Source organism: Nelusetta ayraudi, unplaced genomic scaffold (assembly GCF_046127955.1).
Source record: "Nelusetta ayraudi isolate G7.1 ecotype Tasmania unplaced genomic scaffold, CSIRO-AGI_Nayr_v1 ptg000060l, whole genome shotgun sequence".
Classification (NCBI taxonomy): Eukaryota; Metazoa; Chordata; class Actinopteri; order Tetraodontiformes; family Monacanthidae; genus Nelusetta; species Nelusetta ayraudi.
This window is the reverse complement of record NW_027466110.1, coordinates 1,099,025-1,118,554: the sequence shown is the minus strand read 5'-3', so window position 1 is coordinate 1,118,554 and position 19,530 is coordinate 1,099,025. Positions and strand designations below refer to the sequence as shown.

Below are 19,530 nucleotides of genomic sequence, written 5' to 3'. Positions count from 1 at the left end.
TGTTTTCCAGCCCTGATAAAACTGCTGTCACCTGCAGCAGCTTCCTGTTTTGGCTCCCACCTCTTTCTCTGATTGGTCCCCAAGTGGCCAGACTAGCTGAGCGCCAATCAGATGGGAGCTCTTTGGCCCTGAGGTTGGCCCGATATCGCTGCCTTGCAAGGTTGCAAAAACCGAGCTGGAGCCCAGCTGCGTCACAGGTTTGGGTTAAATAACCACAGAGCAAAATCCAAAATCGTGGTGTCGAAAAAGACGACGGATGAAGATCCCACATCTATTCCACCTCCCTCCTCCCTCGCCCGCTTTTTAAACCTCTACAATATAATGTTTTGTCCATCAATCAGACTCAGCTGCAACAATCAGCTAATCTGCGGATTAGAGAAAAGACAAAAAACACCAAATGAGAAACTCTGGAGCCGCTGGAGTCACTTTGAGACTTTCCTTTTTTTTTTCCCCCAAGCTGCAGAACACTCACTCTCCCACCTCCAGTCGCCTCAAGGTCTTTTCTGCTTATCTCTTATTATCCATATTCAGCACACCTTCACACTTTCAAGTGAGGAACACACACGCACGCACGCACGCAAGAACACACACACACACACACACACAAACGTCAAAAAGTGCTTTGTTCTATCCCTGGGGAGTGTTCATCCAGCAGCCACCTGTCAGCCCATAGTTAATGCACTCTGCGGGGGGTAGCAAGAGTGTGTGTGTGTGCCTGTGTGTGTGTGTGTGTGTTCCAGGTGCTCTCATGCGTTGGCAATGTGACTGAAGTGAACCGGTGCCACTTCCTCGTGACCTGCTCCAGAAGTCGGGAGCAGCATCGATTCTTCAGTCTAGCTGGACGCCGAAATCTCATGTGGTCTGAACCTTCGGACATACAGTTACATAAAGTGTTCAGTTTTGATTTTCTCCTCCCGGACACAAGGCTAACAGCATAGTAGAGAACTGATTTATCCATGCATCCATAAAAGACAGACTGGACAGCGTGATGGAACTTTCAGTGAACATGTCATCGTTTGGAGAATTTAGAGACCTCTCGCCACACACTTCACCACAGTTGGCGTTTTTCTGGAGAAACGCGACAGCCGGCGTAAATCAGCAACAGTACAGTTTGCAGTTGGTTGTGTCTGGCTTCGGCTCAGGATAATTAACGGAACCAACGGCAGCAACTCCGATGTCAGTCAGAACGTTTGAGGCTATCCAGGAGAGGACTGGGTCCTTTCCACTCAGAGTCGAGTACACATACAGTTCAAGTCATTTCTTAAATATTTGTTTTCTGCTTGTGTTGGGCCTAAGCAGGTGAGACATAAAGTGAATCTACTGATTGGCTGTTTGTTCAACATCTTACAGTCTATCAAACTGGAACAAATAGGTAAAAAATGAAACCTCAAAACAGCATGAGAACCAATTCATGTATCCAGACATGTTCAATGGAAATGAAGGCTATTTACCCATTAGATCAGCTACAAAGCGGCACCGGCCACTTTAGGCACCCGGTATTAGCAAGATGTACCTAATAGAGGCTCATATTCAGCCGTAACAAGCATCCACTGTCAGCATCTCAAGTTAAACTGGCCACTCCCACCTCTGGCTCCATCACTTCTGAGGAGACATCGTTGTAATCCTACTGGTCTTATCTGACTTATTAGTTCCAGTCAATTTTTCCAGCACTTATATCTGATTATATAACTGTGTGAATTATACGCTAATGAGACCGATTCAGTCCAATAATTCTAATAATAATTTGAGAGGGCTTTTTATGCCATTTTCTACAGACATGGTGTGTTTTTGAGCACTGAGTCTTTTTTTTTCTTGGATTTCTCTCTGATACGTTCCTTTTCAACACTGAGATGAAATTCCACTTCTTTCGGTCCCCATAGAAACAGAGCAGACCAGTTTTAAAAAGGTAAAGGGGCATAATGAAACACTTTACAGTTTATATGGGCGGAGAATTTATTTAACGCGCAGAAGGTCAAACACAGTCTACAAAAATCCAGAGCCTTCGGGGGCCTGTGAGGACGGAAAATAAAGCTGCGGCCAAGCACTCAGCAATACGTTGTCGCTTTCCGGGCTTTCAAATGAGAAAAAGAAGAAGGGGGGAAAAAAGCATTGAAGTTGGACAAAAAAGAACGCAAATCGGCCAAACTAGAAAAGAGGAAAGAAAACGAGAGTTTCCCATCGCGCAGCCGAAATCAGGCAACAAAACTGACAGGTGACAAAAAGACGTGGGAGGATCGAGAAGCTGAGAAGGAAACAAGCGGAGGCTGCAAACAAGCTGCATTCCTCATGTGTGAGGAGCCCTTTTTTTTTTTTTTTACTGAAAGGAGGTTAGTAATTCTAAATGGCGTCTGTGTATTTATCAGAACTGTCCTGCTGTGCGAGTGTGCGCGCCAGCGCCTTGAGAACAAAGAGTGACGGAGCAGGTGAGTGGGATGAGAAGGAGAAAAGAGGCAGGGGGGTGGGACGAGGGAGAAAGGGAGAAAAAGTCTAGCCGGGAGGGGAGGTTTGGGGGGGGGGGGCATGACGGGGACGGTCTGGGCGATGACGTCACTGCTGCAGTGGGTGGCAGGAACAACAAAAACAGTTGCTGATCCTCAGAATGCAAAACTACAGCGGATCACCAACACTTCACCACCTCACTTCCTCTCTGCTCTCTTAATCTTAGCTTTTGATCAATATCACGGACACGACGACTACGACGACTTATATTTTTGTGTTACTTATTACGGACTTGGAACAATAAAGGGATGGTTAATTTCACTTCTCTTCTCTACAAAGCAGCTGAATCCCAAAAGATTGTATTATGTATTGAAGTATGCGGGAGGACCATCCTTCCCGAGAAGCTCCAACCCAAAGCACTTTTTGACAGCCATCATGTAGTTCTTTCATGGAAACAGGCAAAACTCTGGCCAACTTCCTAACACTCCACATAATGTTTGCACACTCACCTCAGGTGGATTTAGTCTCTTTTCAAATAAGAGATAATGTGCAAAGGTTTCATGGATACGTATTTGCCAAATTGGCACTAACGAACATCGTCGTTAACGAACAAGCGTTTCCATAACGAGGGGTGAACCGTCAGTATTAACAGATCTGACTGGACGGACCAGAAAGCCAATGTTTTCCTCAGTGTCATTCACGAAAATAATAAAACAGCCATTCTTGACACAGAATTTCAGGAAATCAGAGAGCTGCTGGTGTCGCCACGTGAAGCCGTGAGAAGGTGCCGGGCAGGCAACCACAGGGACAAAAACAACCTAGCGTTGCTCTTTGTTGCTAAACCGGCACCAGCTCTGTAATTAACAATCACACAAAGTGCAACAGCGATATTAGCACCAGCGCTAGCCGGCTCACTCACCTGACAAAGAAAAAGTCAACGCGTTAAGACAAATGATTCAAGCGCCGCTCGGCTCGCCGGCTTCACCAGAGACGTTGATTTACATTCGCCTCCGACGACATTTCACACTTGGCAAGACGGGATGCAATTAGCTCGCGTGAGCCAAGTTTCAGGAGAGGCTGAACCGCGGATGACGGACGCAGCCACTCGGCACCGTGGCGGAGAACGAACCCCGACAGCAGCCTGCAGTACTGGGCCCAGCCCCGACTCCCCCATTAAACCCAGTATCAGTGACGGGAACCTCGGTTCTGTTCACTGACTCGTGCTTAATGAGTCACTCATTAAAGAGAATTGACTCGTTGAGTCATTTGCATCGCTGAGTCAGTCACCCGGAGTGCGTACGAATACCATATGCGCGCACAAGCTCCACCCACTGCCAGTAGACCACTGATTCATGCCAATAAATCCACTGATTTGAAACAGGGAAACAATCCAGTTATTTGTGTGTGGGTTTAAAAGCGAAATATCAACAATTCTGAAAAGGAGAATGTTGATTTTGAGTGAGCGATTTGATTATTTTACAAGTTGGGGAGTTGAAACAAGAAATCAGAGCGGGAAAAATATGTGGTTTTAGCTTCCAGTTGTTTGTTGGAGAGATCTCAGGCAGTCATCTGACCTGGGAGGCTTATCAGAGCCCTTTGTGATGTCAGAAAGTGCTGATTTCCAGCTCACAGCTAAAAAGCGGAGTGAGGAAAAGAATTAAAGGATGGACTTTTCATATATCTGGTGAGTTGACTGACAGATTAGACAAATATGTCTGAAAGAAAAGTCTGCAAGAATGAGTTTTGGACAAAAAGTTTTTTGTTTTTTTAAATTTCATTAAAAAAAAAAGAAAAGAAAAAAAAAGAGCTGATTTATCTCTGACCGGTTCTGCTCAGTTACGCCCCATCGTTCACCACCCAAATGATACATCAACTTGAAAGGACAATCGATCAGTCGTGACTGGTCAGTTTTCCTCTCCGGCAGGGACGAGTGCCGCGATTTGATTCGACCAGAAGGAGTTCATTCAGAGTGTTTCGCCACCTGAGCTGTGCGAGAGTAGAGCAAATTGTCTGGGAGTGTCTAGACATGTCCTCACTTACACACACAGGAGACGCCTACTGTTGCACACCCTCCCGATTCCGCACGCTTGACAAAAAAAATAAATGATGCAACTGCTGTAATAGCGAGAGAAAGAAAACGCACGCGGCCCTCTGTTGCTTTGAACTGGGACGATGTTGAAAAAGATGAGAAACATTTTCCCGGCTAATTATGCAGCTCGCTAACCCAGACACCAGCACGAGACGTGGGAGAAGGCGTTGTTTTGTCTCCTGTCCTTTTTTTTTTTTTTTATTAATTTCTTCCTCGTTCGAGAGTGAAAAAAAAAATTAATTACAACAGCGTCTGAGTGAAGCCGGCACGGTGACGCAGCATCTTTGCAGCAGTAGCGGGCGCAATCCATTAGCAGCGAAACCGGCGAGGAGAGGAGGAGAGAGGAGGGGGGAGGGGAGGGGAGGGGGGAAAGAGAGATGCCTTTAAACGGGGAGCGGATGGAAGGACGCGGCAGAGAGAGACTCACCTGGCCGGACGAGCTGCTGGTCGGCGGCTCGGCAGAGAGGAAAACATCCGAGAGCTGCCGGCGTGAAGGAGGAGGGACAGACACACGGACGGAGAGACGGAGAGACGGACAGAGATTGGCTGCCGCTGCTTTGGGAATGCAGTGGCAGGTGGCACCGTGGATAGTGCACACACACACAGGCACACAAAGGAAAACACACACACAGCCTCAGTGTGTCTGAAAGACAGATGGAAAGGACACGAGGTAGAAGGCAGGAGGGGAGAGAGGAGTAAGGAGAGTCTGATAGTGGCGTCCAATCAGCTGGAGAACTACAGGAAGTCCTGTGATGTAACACAGCCAGGGCAAGCAGTGTGTGTCTGCGTGTGTGTGTGTGTGTGTGTGTGTGTGTGTTCATGTTGCTGCTCCACCAGCATCTCTGCTTGTCTCATACAAGGGTCAACAAAAGCCCTGCAGTTTCATTGAACTGATAGTGTCGCACAAAAGCCTGCGCACACACACACACACACACACACACACCAAGTCCAAACATACAGCAGTGAGTTGATACTCCACCAGAGGTGTGAAAGGGTGACGGGTTCACGTCAGCGTCAGTTAAAAGAAAAGAAGCAGCAAATGTTCCTGTTAATTAGACGAGAACATTTCTGACATTCATCGCTTCCCTGATACGAGGTCACGGCCGACGGGCTTTCGCACGCAATCTCGGAAGTCGTGGTCTCACTTGAGCCGGCGCAAGAGAAGAAAACACCTGCGTTCCGCGTGCAGAACAAAAACAGGAGCAGACGCCGCGTCCTGGAAGAGCGAGACGAGCTCATTATCCGGCAGGAAGTGCACACCAGGAGGCCGAGCGACGAGGGCGAGACATTGATTGGGGCGCAAAAAAAACAAAAGCGCAGAACGCAAATAACAAAGAGGGAGGTAAATAAGCCGGTGAACAATGTTGGAAGGATGGTTTTGCCGAGGTGATGAACAGAAATATGATGTGGATTGAAGAATTGAAGATAGAACATTGAAGAGATCCTTGCAGACTTTAGAACGCCTTGTTAAACGTGAAAGCGGTGCGTTTGCAGGGATGCTCCCTGCAGGAGGAAAATACGTTTACTCGCTAAAAGTCTAACAAAAGGATTTGACGATGTAAAAGTAATTATTTGTACGGGCGCAAGGGGTGGGAGATTGTGCAGCGAAACCTCTCCGTTTTATATCTGGGTCTCATTACCCGACCGGTTGTTTAGTATTTAGATCAAACCCTAACGAGCCACTTGCAAGTCCACACGCGCCCTTAATTTAGCATCCGCCGGCCTAAATCTGCTATGATCATCGCAGCAGCTTCGTTTTTTGTTTTGTTTTTTTAAACACGCCGCGGTTCCACTGCAGGCTCCCTCCCGCCTTCCAGTCAGAGTTGAAAGGGACGCAGTCAAACGGTTGGTAAACAAAGAAAAACAAATACATTTCTACAGCGCAAGAAGTAATTTCCCTCCTTCCTGTTTTTGCTAAAGTATAACGGAATGCGGGAAGAAATTATTACATTCATGAAAAGTGTGGCAGCAACGATCAGTGGGACAGTTTGGGTCCTCGATGGTTTAAAAATTGGTTTCATCACCGCCAACCAAAACACCTGCGGGCGCCGCAGGAAATCACAGCTGTTTCAGAAGCAAAAGAAGATGAAAATTTTAAAGTCTTCAATGCAATGTTGCGATGCGTAATTTACCGTAATCTACAGCATCCTCCTAAAATTAAAAATTAATAAATAAAAATTTACTGTACACCAAAGTGTTGCCACAGCTTCTTTCTGAGTCTGCTCGTGCTAGTCATTAGCATTTACAACATTAACGTCAAGCTAACGGCTCCCTGGTCTTGGGTCGCCCCACACCGCCCGCCAGCGCACGCACACACACACACACACACACACACACACACACACACACACACACACACACACACACACACACACACACACACACAAGACTCAGCAAACAAGATGCCAATCACTTCCTGTTCAGACAAACACTGAGAAAATGTCTCCATCCTGGTGTGAAAATGCGTCTCGAGCAGCATCACTCGACCTAGCGGGGCGCTTTAGCCACCCACCACCGCCACAACACAGTGAGCGGGACACGTGTGATGTCAGAGAAAAACAACCGTAAATAGATCTTTGTTTTCAGCGGCATGTGGCATCTCACAGTCATCAGTGTGGCACATGACGGCCTGCAGAGTCAACACACCCAGCACAATAAACACTGCAGTTGTAGTTTATGGAACTTCAAAAAGAAAGAAAAGCAATGGAACTTATCTGCCGACTGCTTTAATTGTGTTGATAAAACACAACTGAGTTCTCCAACTCCAATTTTAGTCGGACTAATGCGTTTGCGTGCGCTTCCGTTGTCCAGTAGTAGCCGCGCTGACACCACGTTGCTGTGTCTTTAATCAAATCTGGTGGGAGTAAGAAGAAGAAGGTAAAATGATGTCACTTCCAGAGGTGATTCTGCACAGAATTGAATGAGGAAAGTCACTTAGCGCCATGTTAACACCGCAAGCGCAATCTGGGGAGGGTCGGGGGGGGGGGGGGGGGGCTGTTCATCGCGAGGCCAAACACGGAGAAAAAACAGCCATTAGCGGCCACGCTCACACCTCCCACCTCCATTTAGCATCAAGGTGAAACGGCTGCACTCTGTGCGAGTCTCCAGCAAGACGACCACACGCCGCCAAGTCAGGCCCCGTGGAGTTAATCTGCTCGACGACAAGACAACTCGAGAACCGCCGCTGAGAAATACCAGTTTAGGCAGGCCGTGAACACTGGAAATCTGCAGGGCAGCTGGAGGCTCCAGATTTTAAGTCCTTAAGCAACTCTGTGTTGAAGAAGAAACGGCTGACGGTGAAGACGTCAGGAAGGGATGATTCCCGTAGCGGCAGCTTCACCACAGGTGGCTGGCTTTCAAATGGAAAATAGAGAAATCATCCAAAGTGGTGAAAAAAAAAATACGTAATTGTATGCATTGTTTTTTTTTTAAGGCCTCCATTTCCAAAAATGTTTTCTATGAGCTCTTTCCCAAATGGATTTGAGGGATAACCGATTAGAAATAATGGAGTTTAACGTGTGTGTGTGTGTGCGTGTGTGTGTGTGTGTGTGGGTGTGGGTGCGTGTGCGTGTGCGTGTGCGTGTGCGTGTGCGTGTGCGTGCGCGCCCTACGCAGAGTGAAGGCTGCTGCGAGTGGTGACGAGCCACCACTTAGTTTCCACGGCAACCCCCCGACTCACTCAGTCAGTCTCTATGGCAACAGCTAACAGCGTTAGCCGACTGAACCTCAGTCAAGGTTTAATGTCTGGCGGCAGAGAAACGACGAATTCTTTCTTTCCCTTTGATGAGGAAGTCGGCCGTTGACCGCAGCGGACGAGTGAGTCGCTCGCCTTCTGACGTTTCATTTTGCGTCGTCGATAACGTCGATAGCAGCACAAAAAACATTTCTGCGCCCTTGGGATGATAAAGGAAAGAAAGAAAGAAGGAAAGAGAGAGAGAAAGAGAGCAAGAATGTAAAAGAGTGTTTCACTTCCATCACAAGCAGAACAGCAGCGACAGTTTCAGAGCTCAATAAAGCTCTCACTGAAGGTGCCGATCTGGCACAATCAAGCATTCCATCGCAGGGACACTTTGTGAAGGAAAGAAACAGAGTGCCATGACACGGAACATTTTAATAGGCTCAATCTTCCGAGCACAGGACAGAGCGGGCGGAATCCAAACCCCGATAAACTGAGTCGGAAATAAAGGGGAAATTATTATCGAGGCTTTCGTTTAAAACGCGACGGGCAGCACAGCCAGTGAACTGAAAATGCAACAGTGAGAGTGAGCAGAGTGAGTGAGTGAGTGAGTTGTGTGTGTGAACGTTGGCATGCAGAACATATCTTCTGTTCAAACATGGAAAGCTCGCCGATTCTTTCGATGCGCCAGAATCTTCTGGCTAAAGTCGAACGTAGGCGCTGCTATGCTACATGCTACATGCTACATGCTACATAGACAAGGAGTCAAAACCACTCATGACTTACTGATGTCTTGCCGCATTTCTTGGAAGATGTCATTCAATCCAAATTGAACTTCAATGCTCAGCATTCAATACAAGGCCACTGAGACCTTGAATGGAGAGATTATAGATGTTGTTGTTTTTCTCGTGATTGAGATAACGGTAATATTTTGCTGGGGACATTCATTTAATTTACTGTGGTGAGGAAAGCACGAGGCATCACTGAGATGATAAATAATCAATGAGATCCTCTGACCTTAACTTGGACTGACTTGTGCCATTCTTTTTAATTGGCAGCTTCAAAATCCATTAGCAATATTAGCTCTTGTTCCTGCACATGCTAACTCGCTCCATGCATCATCTCCCGCTAAAAAGGTGAGCATTAATCCAAAAGGGACACTGGTGTGTGTGTGTGTGTGTGTGTGTGTGTGTGTGTGTGTGTGTGTGTGTGTGTGGGAGGGGCGGGGCCGGGGGTGAAGTCTAATAACGGCCTGAGCAGAGTCGCCAAGTCAGGGGAAAGATTTTTTATGGCGCTTCAAATGATCAATAAACACCAAAGATGCAACTTGAAACTAATGTTGCGGCGGCGTGAAATACGGCCCAATTAGCGCAAACACAACAACACGCCAGCTGAATAACACGGGCCGACACTGGGCCTCGTTTTCTATGAGAGTCAACGCATTTGTCATGACGGAACCACCAAAGAGGGAATGTGTGGAGGTTGCGTGTGAAAGGGACACTTTCACACTGAGATAAACGGGAACGTGAGCTGGACTTGGTTTTAGCGGAATAGGTCACTGTACCAGTCAGGTCGCAGAGCCGAGGGGCGAGGTTCTGTGAGCGAGGACGGATGAGTAAATATTATAAAGATTGGAAATTTCCTCCTTTTTTTTTTAATTTAATTTTATTTATTTATTTATTTATTTTAACAAGTCCCCTGATGCAGCGCCCTCTACTGGCTGTTTCATTAGTTCAATTTTGTGTCGCTGTCTTGTGCCATATTTTCCATACTGTTATATATTACTAATTCCACACATCGTCTCATCCCAGACTCAAGCACGGCAGCAATCAATGAAAAATAAAAACACCTCAGCATGTTTAGCCCTTTGTTTACAGCCTGCTGGGAAAAAAAACAACAACAACAACAACAACAATAGCTTCAGCTTCCTACTAAAAAAAGAAATGTTGGAACGTTTACATGATGGCAAGATGACAACGACAGCACACACTTTCCTGATGTTTCCTCCTGTAACTAACAGCAAGCTCTCATGGCCCTTTGTGATGTCACAACACCACAGAGTGACCTCTAGGTTAATCGCAGCCAGACTGGAGAGACGTGGTGCTGCTGGACACATCGCAACGGTGACTTCTGCACAAAGCGGGACTTTAACGAGAGCGATCTCCGGCATTTCTACATTATTATGTGTTTTTATGAAACAGAACATGGAAACATAAAGCCAACCTGGAGTCACGGAAATATGTTGCGTTTCCAAATGCCTCTCCACACCGACTGGACATCACTAATGAACACCTTAATGGTTGCAGCCGCTAATAAAAACACTGTCAACTAGTCGCTCATTAATCACTCCGCTCTCATTAACCGGCCGACGTCGAGCAATAATTATTCATGCCCGCCGCCACAGCCGCCGTCCACGCTTTGCCAGCCCCGGGTTGCCATGGCAGCGGATAGAACGCGGCTGAGCAAACACCCCCTTGGGTCTACACAAACTGCAGGGGAGGGAAAAACAATGAGACGGGGAAGGAGAAAGATCCTGCTGAGCTGGTGTAAAAAGCGGCAACTTCACAAGATTCCGGTTCCTTCTCCCGGATTCCTTCATCCCTCCGGAGCAGGTGGGAGGAAAACCACACAGGGGAGGACGGCAAAAAAATAAATAAACCCACAGCAATCAAGCCTGTTTGCGTGTGTGTCTTTGTGTCGTGTTGCGTTGCGTTTCGCGCAGTGGTAATCCCGTCCTTTTTTTTTTTCGTCTGTTCAACCGCTGTAATCCCGTAATTTCCCCGGGAAGATGGGAGGATCCCCGCTCATATTTAATCTTCCCCCCAAACCCGCTCGCGTTCGCGGTTAATCTAATAACCATTGTGTCGTCTGAGGCGGCGGCGCGAGCCGCTCGTCGTGTCGGCCCTCACCTGCGCCGCTCTTTATGGCTTCCATTAAGGTTATTAAGCGAGGAGAGGTGACGGGGAGGCGGGCACACGAAGGCGTTTGGGCACCGACGCACTTTGCTGATTAGCTCCTTTCATCTTTTCACAACTAATGCCTGGCATGTTTTATTTAAAAGCAGTTCAGTGTGGGTCCCGTATGATTTTTTTTTTTTTTTTTTTTTTTTTTTTTTTGTAGTTTAATTATGCTAAAAGGGACGCGAGGCTGTGTGGGTTGTGGAGTGGGAGGGGCAACAATTATTCTTGAAATGGAGAAAAGGAATGCAACCCACCACAGCCAGAGTAGTTGTGGGTTTCATTGTTACAATCTGACACTTCTTCCTCAGAATTGGAAACCGTAGCATTTACGAAAACATCCAAGGATGTAGGGGGGGAAAAAAGAAGGGGGTGCACACAGTTTAAAGATCCAGACAGGAAGATTTAGTAGCATCCATAGGTAACAAAAAAAAAAGAAAAAAAAGCGTACTATAGGCACGTTTAATGGTAATTCCTGTCTTCTGATACCTGTTTACGCAATTATTAAAAAAAAAAAACACTTGTTTATTTTCTTTACTTTCTTTTATCGAACTAGAAACACACTCGCGTATTTTCTTTTCCATTTCATGTAAATAGATCCCTTGTTCCTGTTTTATAGGCAAGTTTGGACAGTGCTGGATTAACATTTTTCTTATCTCAATAAGAATATACAAAAAACTGCAGAAAATACGTCGCAAAAAGTTCCACCTCAGCGACGCCACTGGCGTTCACGACTGACTGACGAGTGACTTTTCCTCCCCAAATAGAATCAGCGACGGCGTGAAACGCAACACTTCAAAAACAAGCGGGGAGCCGTTCCCGTCCCTTCTCCCATCTGTACCTCGTAAGACGGAAATTCCCCGCTGAAATCCAATGACAAGTCAAGAGGCGCAGATCACACGACGACTGCTGACACTTCCACTCAAGTGGCGGCAAATAGGGAAAGCCGAGCGCACAAACGAAACTGTGAGGTATCAACTGTGACTCAACACGACGACGCACGGTACGTTTATTTAGCATAATTCACCGCAACCAAGTCAACTACCGGGCCCCTTTTTTTGGGGGGGGCCCTTTTCAACTTGTAAAAATGTCCAACAAAGCATCAGAGGCGTCATATTGTCTCCCTGTTGAAGTGGCAAAATGGTCGTCTCACAAACCGGCGAGCATTTTAACTCCAGAGTTTAGTTGAAATGAAGGGGATTCGGTGTTCTCAGAAATACAACATCATTATCCCGAGCGAGCGCTAATGCAGGTGGCGGTAAAAGGTCACCACACGCTGTTCACTTGAGTGCTTTGTTTGCTCATTAAGTTGAGAATTAAGTCTTCTTCTTCTTGTGCGGCGCCGTCACCTCGCAGGTAATGTGTCGGCCGGAGATCTCCGGGGGCGCAACTGTCAACTTCTACGCTCCGTCAGGTAAAAGCATTAAGTGAAAAGAGGCGAGAAGCTGCACTGCACAGAAGAAAATCTGCTGTTAATGTGCAGTAAGATCAGCGTGTTTAAGGACATTTGAACACAATATTTTGGGGGGAGGATTACGACATGCTAACCTTGTAGCTCGTCGTAGCGCTTGAGAGATTTTTCCAGTGAACTCTGTGGGACCCTGACAGAAACGTCTTTCATATTTAGCTGCGAGACAGACGATTGGCCCTGGACTGACAGGAAGTCTCCCAAACAATCAGGTAAAGAAAATAAAAGATGTGAAGGGACTTAAAAGGGTCCTATTGTAAAAAAACAAAAAAAACAACTGCCTTTTCCAACTCTTTATGTTCCTTTTAGCATTAGTGGCATGCAAAACTAACAGACATAAGTACGAAAAATGACAATGTGTGTGTGCGTGAAGGAAGGGAGCCAAAACACCTTTTTTTTTTTAAAGCTGAGTGAAACACTAGTTTTGTGAGGTCTGTAACAACTCAAACTAGGAGTTTCTGGACCAAGCAAAACTTGTTTATTGATGAAATCATACCTCCAAAATGAACTTAATTAAATCTGGAAATGGCCACACTAGCGAGAAGGCAGACTGTCACAAAATGAAGCCACATCAGCTGCACCGAAGAATCACACGTTCACACATTAGACGTCGGAGTGAAAGACGCCGAGCTAATCATGTTTTTTTTCCCAACAACGGAACGCGTCAAACTGCAAATGATACCCACACGCACGCACACACACACACTCCTACACACTCAGCAAAGCAGTGCCCAAACACACACACACGCACGCACACTCACCCACCAACACAGAAACACACACGCCAACGACACACGCAGAGAAAAGCTCCAAAACGGAAAGAGAGGCGAAGCTGAATAGTTAGGTGAGCTCGTGAGTCACCTCCTTTTTTTTGAAATCCTGCTTCAACCCACACACGTTTTTTTTTTCTTTTGTAGCTTTTCTCCTTCCCTCTCCGCTCCGTCGTGTTCTGCAGGGCAGAGGGAGATGTCCTATATATTCCCGAAGCTTGAAACGGAAATGAAATGTAAACATGCAAATGTGCCATCTTGAAAAAAAAACACTCGTCCGCAAATAGATGTTTTGTGCGGCGACTCACAGTTACAGCACAAGAGTCCGTCGCACAACTGATGAGTGACGTCAATAATGCAGCCAATACCGGTGCCAATAGTAGTGCATGATATCCACACCAGCAATGAGTTTAGATAGATATAGATATAAGAAATCATGTATCAATGTCAGAAATCGGCCTACGTAAGAAGGTCACGTATAATCAATAGATTCTTTTGTAAATAATAAAAGGCAGTTGCAAAAAAATAATTTCATCCTGGAATAACAACAGACAAATAAAGAAATTAATTTCATTTCATTTCATTTAACTAGTATTGGTGACACCGACACTGAAAAACGGATGTCTACCTGTTGGGACGCTCTGTAAACAGGGTGGCAGGTTTAGACAATTCAGACTCAGATCTCCTGCATATTAAACATTCTGCAGGTGCTGCAACCATATTCGGTCAGCTGATGTTGCTGCTTTTATCATAATTCCACTAAACCCACCTGGGAAGAAACTTAAGACCAGCCAACAAAACACGGCTTTGACCTTTCTGCACCGCAGACATCATCCTTCAGCTCAGGAATTCAGCCCGACATCAGCATCTGCTGCCGTGCACCACAGAGGGATGGGGGGTGTCACAGCCGACACTGGCCTCTACCTAACCCTGACCCCAAATAAAATAAAAGGTGTCGATACCAGTTTGCCGCCGTACAGGCTGCTCAGGTGCCCTTGGTCCTCTGCTTCCCCCTATAAAACTGAATATCAGCGGCCGGCTAATGGGAAATGCCAAGCACTTTATCAATGACATGCTTCCAATTTACGGGCCCCGTGTCGCTACTTGTGTAGCACAACCCGGCTGAACGTGAGTCTGCAGGTGCAGAGGGAGAAGGCTGAGCTGAATGTGAAATGTGAGTGTCCCTTTTTTTTTCTTTTTTTTTTTTTTTGTCTCTCTTTGTAATTTTTTTTCATAGGGGCTTCTATGATCCGACGGCAGGCTTTTACTCCGGAGGGGGTAAGAAATGAAACCAAAAGGACTGATCAACACAGTCAGGGATCTTAGAAAAGGATTTGTTTGAGATGAGGGTTCACTCTGAGGAGACTTGAGGAAGCCAAATCTGCTTCCAACTGAGCCTTTTGCTTTGCACAGTCAGGAGGAGGATCAGGGTTGGGCTTTTTTTTCCCTCGCTCTTTGCTTTAGTTTGTTTGAGTTGTGTTTTGAATTTTGGCTTTCTTTCACCTCACAAACTTACATTTGCAAAAAGACGCAAGTATAAGAGAGAAAAATACATTTAAAATGAATAGAATGACTGCAAAGATAAATTTGACAATTGCAACCAAAGAACCTTGAGAGAACCCAGCAGACACTGGGAGAATATTGAAAGAACCCAGCAGACACTGGGGGAACATGGAGAGAACCCACACAGACACTGGGAGAACATGGAGACAACCCAGCAGACACTGGGAGAACATGAAGAGAACCCAGCAGACACTGGGAGAACATGGAGAGAACCCACACAGACACTGGAAGAACATAGAGAGAACCCACACAGACACTGGGAGAACATGAAGAGAACCCACACAGACACTGGAAGAACATAGAGAGAACCCACACAGACACTGGGAGAACATGGAGAGAACCCACGCAGACACTGGGAGAACATGAAGAGAACCCACACAGACACTGGGAGAACCTGGAGACAACCCAGCAGACACTGGGAGAACATGGAGAGAACCCACACAGACACTGGAAGAACATAGAGAGAACCCACGCAGACACTGGGAGAACATGGAGAGAACCCACACAGACACTGGAAGAACATAGAGAGAACCCACGCAGACACTGGGAGAACCTGGAGACAACCCAGCAGACACTGGGAGAACATGTAAACTCTACACAGAAAGGTCCGGGGTCCAGGATCAAAGCCTCTTGCTGGTGGTTACATTCTTGCTGTGAGGCAACAGCGCGAACCACTGCGCCACTGAGTCGCCACTATAGGTCATATATAATTAAATTGAGCACATAACAACAACAACAACCAATTTTTAAAAACGTCACGCTTGTCAACATTGAAAAAGGCCTCACAGGCTCTTTTTCCCCCCCTGCATTGACCAACGAGCTTATACCCCCAAAAAACCTGAAGAGAAGCAGAGACTGAGTGGCAGCTCGCTGGCAGACTGACGCCGGTGGAGCTGCTGCTGCCAAAGCCACCGGCGAGTGTCCTTCCTCTTTCATACCAGGAGCCTTTCCCACACTGTGTCAGGGACACACACACACACACACACACACACACACACACACACACACACACACACACACACACACACACACACACACACACACACACACACACACACACTGTATATCCATCACTAAATGTGACAAGTGAGGACACAGTCAGTCGGTATGTTTGTGTTTTCTCTATGTGTGTGTGTGTGTGTGTGTGTGTGTGTGTGTGTGTGTGGCCTCCTAGCTAAGTAGCTGTAGGAATCAGGATTAGGTCACCTCACCGACACACAGAGCTTATGTAAATCTGTAGGGCGGGACAGGGGAGGGGGTGGGAGTGGAGGGAGGTTAAGGGAGGTTATGGGTGGGTGGGGGTTGCACCACATGACTGCGAGGTGGCCGACTGAGGCTCAAACTGGGGGCCACACTGAACGATCCTGCTAGCCACGAGTCACAGTGGGGCTGTACTGGTCTGGCCCAGTCAGCACCAGGTGGGGACAGTCGCACTGGTGCAGAAATCTGATTGTCTCCTTAATTACTGCACACAGTCAGTGGAGCTACATTTCTGCATCGACCTGCTAATCGACGTCCGTTTCCACCTGCTACACACGCATGCTTGTCACGTGACCGTTCAGCCAAACCGAGCCCGACCGGTCCCCCAACCCACCACCACTGTAGAAACCAAGCTCGAGACCAAGCAGTCCGATATTTAACGGCCATATTTACGAGAAGTTCACCTGACTGCAGCTTTTTCAGACACGCCACGGCAGAAAGCTGACGCAGCTACAGCGAGAGAGACTTTAAATAGGACTGCTAACGCTAGGACAGGAACGGCGTGACGAGGCAAGAGGCCGTTTTAGCGCACTGGAGTCAGGAGTGCGTTCGGGCCGGCGAACACGTGGTCGGGTCACCAAATCCCTGATTTAACCCAATTACCTCCGCGATCTTATCAGCGGGTGAAATCCAAGTGAATGTTTCTTTATCGCTGCGACTCTCTGCTCTCGCCGAGCTTGACGTCAGACACCTTTCTATCTGCTGGCCAAAAAAACAAGGCTCAGCACCTGCGACAAGGCGGCCCGTTGTATAAAACAAGGCGGACGTCACGGTGTCTCGATTTTGAGTAACTCAGCTGCTGCTGCTGCTGCTGCTGCTGCTGCTGCTGCTGCTTGAAGCACAAAAATACATTTGACCTTATTCTTCATCCAGATTCCATCACTATCCTGGCCCAACACTGTTACCAAGGTGCCTTTTGCCAGACAGACAGACAGACAGACAGATAGACAGATAGATAGACAGCTAGATAGACAGACAGACAGATAGATAGACAGATAGATAGATACCTCAAGGCTAGACCTGCTTTTGTAAAATCAGAGTTTTTATACTGCTGCAGCAAAAAGATCCTAACAAACGGCAGAAGAAAAAAAAAACACAGTTGGTGTCTTGGTTCTTTCTCAGCTTCCTCGCTGCGATCTGATGTCCAGCCTGCTACAGTATCGACCAGCCGCGCACCACAACAGGCAGTGATTCATTAGCTTCAGGTACCAGCCAGCCATTTATCAGCGTCACATCTGCACTTCCATCCTCCCTTACATGAATATTTATACAGCGCATATTCCACAGTCGTTCTGCATATCAGCTTGTGGGAGAAAAAAAAAAGGAGTTTTCGCGTTGAGTTTAAATGAAGATGTGACAGAAGTGCAGGACCGGCGCAACATCCCAGCGGAAGGATCAATGTCATCACCACAATCAAAGATGTTGAAGATGACAGGCGTATTAAGCTGCACAAAACAAGCATATGAAAAAATAACAATAAAAGCACAGCCATTGCAAGTTCCAAGCACAGAATCACATCACTACGTGGCCAAAAATCTCGCCCACATAACCTTGAAAGCATTAAGAACCTCCTGAGCAGCAGCCTGGTCGTCCGGGAGCCCCGACCACCACATCTCGGAGGAGAAGCTGCCGGGGGTTTGCTGCCTCATCTCGAATGCATCAGGCATTTAAATGCATCCGCAGACGCAGTTGGGAAGTGGACGTGACGGGCGGCCAGGAAAATCGATAAGCAGCCAGGGCCCCCCCCTCCCCCCCTATGTAAACGAGACCGGACAGGAGCCTGCAAGAGCGCACAAGAGAGAGAGAGCCGTCATGCTATAAAGCACGGCCCGTTTAATATCCAATCAGCACGGGAGGGGGGGGGGGGGGGGAGTTGAGCCAAGGATCTCGGAGTGCGTCTCAGCCTTTTAAAGCTGCTGCGTGTGTGATGATGGTTTGGCGGCGAGGTGCTCGAGGCCTTGGAGCTGCAAACGCTCCCTGTGTCGGTACCCTGAAGCAAAGCGGTGGAGAAAATAATAAGGAGGGAGGGGGAAAAAATGCTCACGGCAGCACTGACAGCCAATATGACTCAGCACCTGGATCCTTTTTTTTTTTTTTTTTAAAGCCCCTCTGCTCTTCTTTCCCTGACACATAAGATGCTCACATGTCAGAAAATCACATTTCAACAGAGGGCGTCATCCCTGCAGTCCAGATTGAGATTAGGGCTATTTATCATCACACTGATCTCACTGATACACCTCCCAGCCAAACCCGATGGGATTAACAGGGCTACCACAGGCTTGACGGTGCCACCGCAGCATTAAAGAAGGCACGCGTCCACCCCGCAATGCACGCAGGAGAAGCACAACGCAGACAATCTATCAACACAACACACAATAACAACCCCAAAAAAACACCGCACTCAACAGACTCATTTGAACGACGGCGGGCAACCCCCCCCCTCCAGTCATGCGGCTCTGCTCGGTCTTTTTTTTTTTTTTTTTTTTAATGCAGTTGCCCACCAGTGACTTCATGTCAACCCGCAACAACGCGCGCGCGCGCACACACACACACACACACACACACACACACACACACAAGAAAAAACACACAACAATAACCTGCAACGAGCAACCCCAGACCTTCTGCCGGTGCTGGAGATGAACAATGCGTCCTTTCTCCGTCCACAAGCACGCGGGCAGGCACGCAAACACACACAGAGAGACACAGACACGCATACAGGCGCGCACGGAGGGGCACCTCATCATGTCAGCTTCAGTGGCCGCCGAAAAAGCTCACTCCCAGGCGGCCGCAGGAAGCTCCCCGTACCGCAACGTCACCCGCAGGCTTTGCTCCGGTCGTTTCACGCAACATTCACGCAGTTGTTGTTTAAGACGAAGAAGTCACGGCTCGCGCGCGCGCGCGCGTGTGTGTGTGTGTGTGTGTGTGTGTGTGTGTCCGTGTGTGTGAGTGTGTTTTTTTTCTCCTGCTGATTACCTGTTCGGTGCAGTGTCTGTCAGTGCAACTCCCGGTCTGTCCGACACTCGGGTTCTGCAGCCCACAGTTACCGTAATGTCTGGACCAAATGACGCCGCTGCATCCCGACGTGGTGCGCTGCTGCCTGCTGCTGCTGCTGCTGCTGCTGCTGGACTGTAATATGTGGCACTGGCACCAATGTTGTTGTAGGTTTTTAATCCCCCTCAGTGTTGAATATAAGACATTTTTTTCTGATGGATAAATAAATGAATATAATCAATTACTTGTGGTTTATTTTTCAGGTGTATTCACAAAGTTCTGCCGCCCCGCAGAGGCTTTTGAGAAAAACACTC

At 47.4% G+C, this 19,530-nt stretch overlaps 1 protein-coding gene across 11 annotated transcripts in view; it reads right to left on the bottom strand.

Annotated features, from left to right (window-relative positions):
• map2 (microtubule-associated protein 2) overlaps positions 1–19,321 on the bottom strand; it is a 64,392-nt gene extending 45,071 nt beyond the window's left edge. For 8 of the 11 annotated variants that reach the window (XM_076039875.1, XM_076039881.1, XM_076039880.1 and 5 more), the window contains exon 1: positions 19,199–19,321. The gene's annotated coding sequence lies outside the window, so the exon portion shown is untranslated. Of the gene's footprint in view, positions 1–4,955; positions 5,071–17,790; positions 17,963–18,961; positions 19,094–19,198 lie in introns of those variants that run through there. The other 3 variants (XM_076039877.1, XM_076039878.1, XM_076039876.1) reach the window with 3 other exon arrangements.
• Positions 19,322–19,530: the final 209 nt, after the last annotated feature.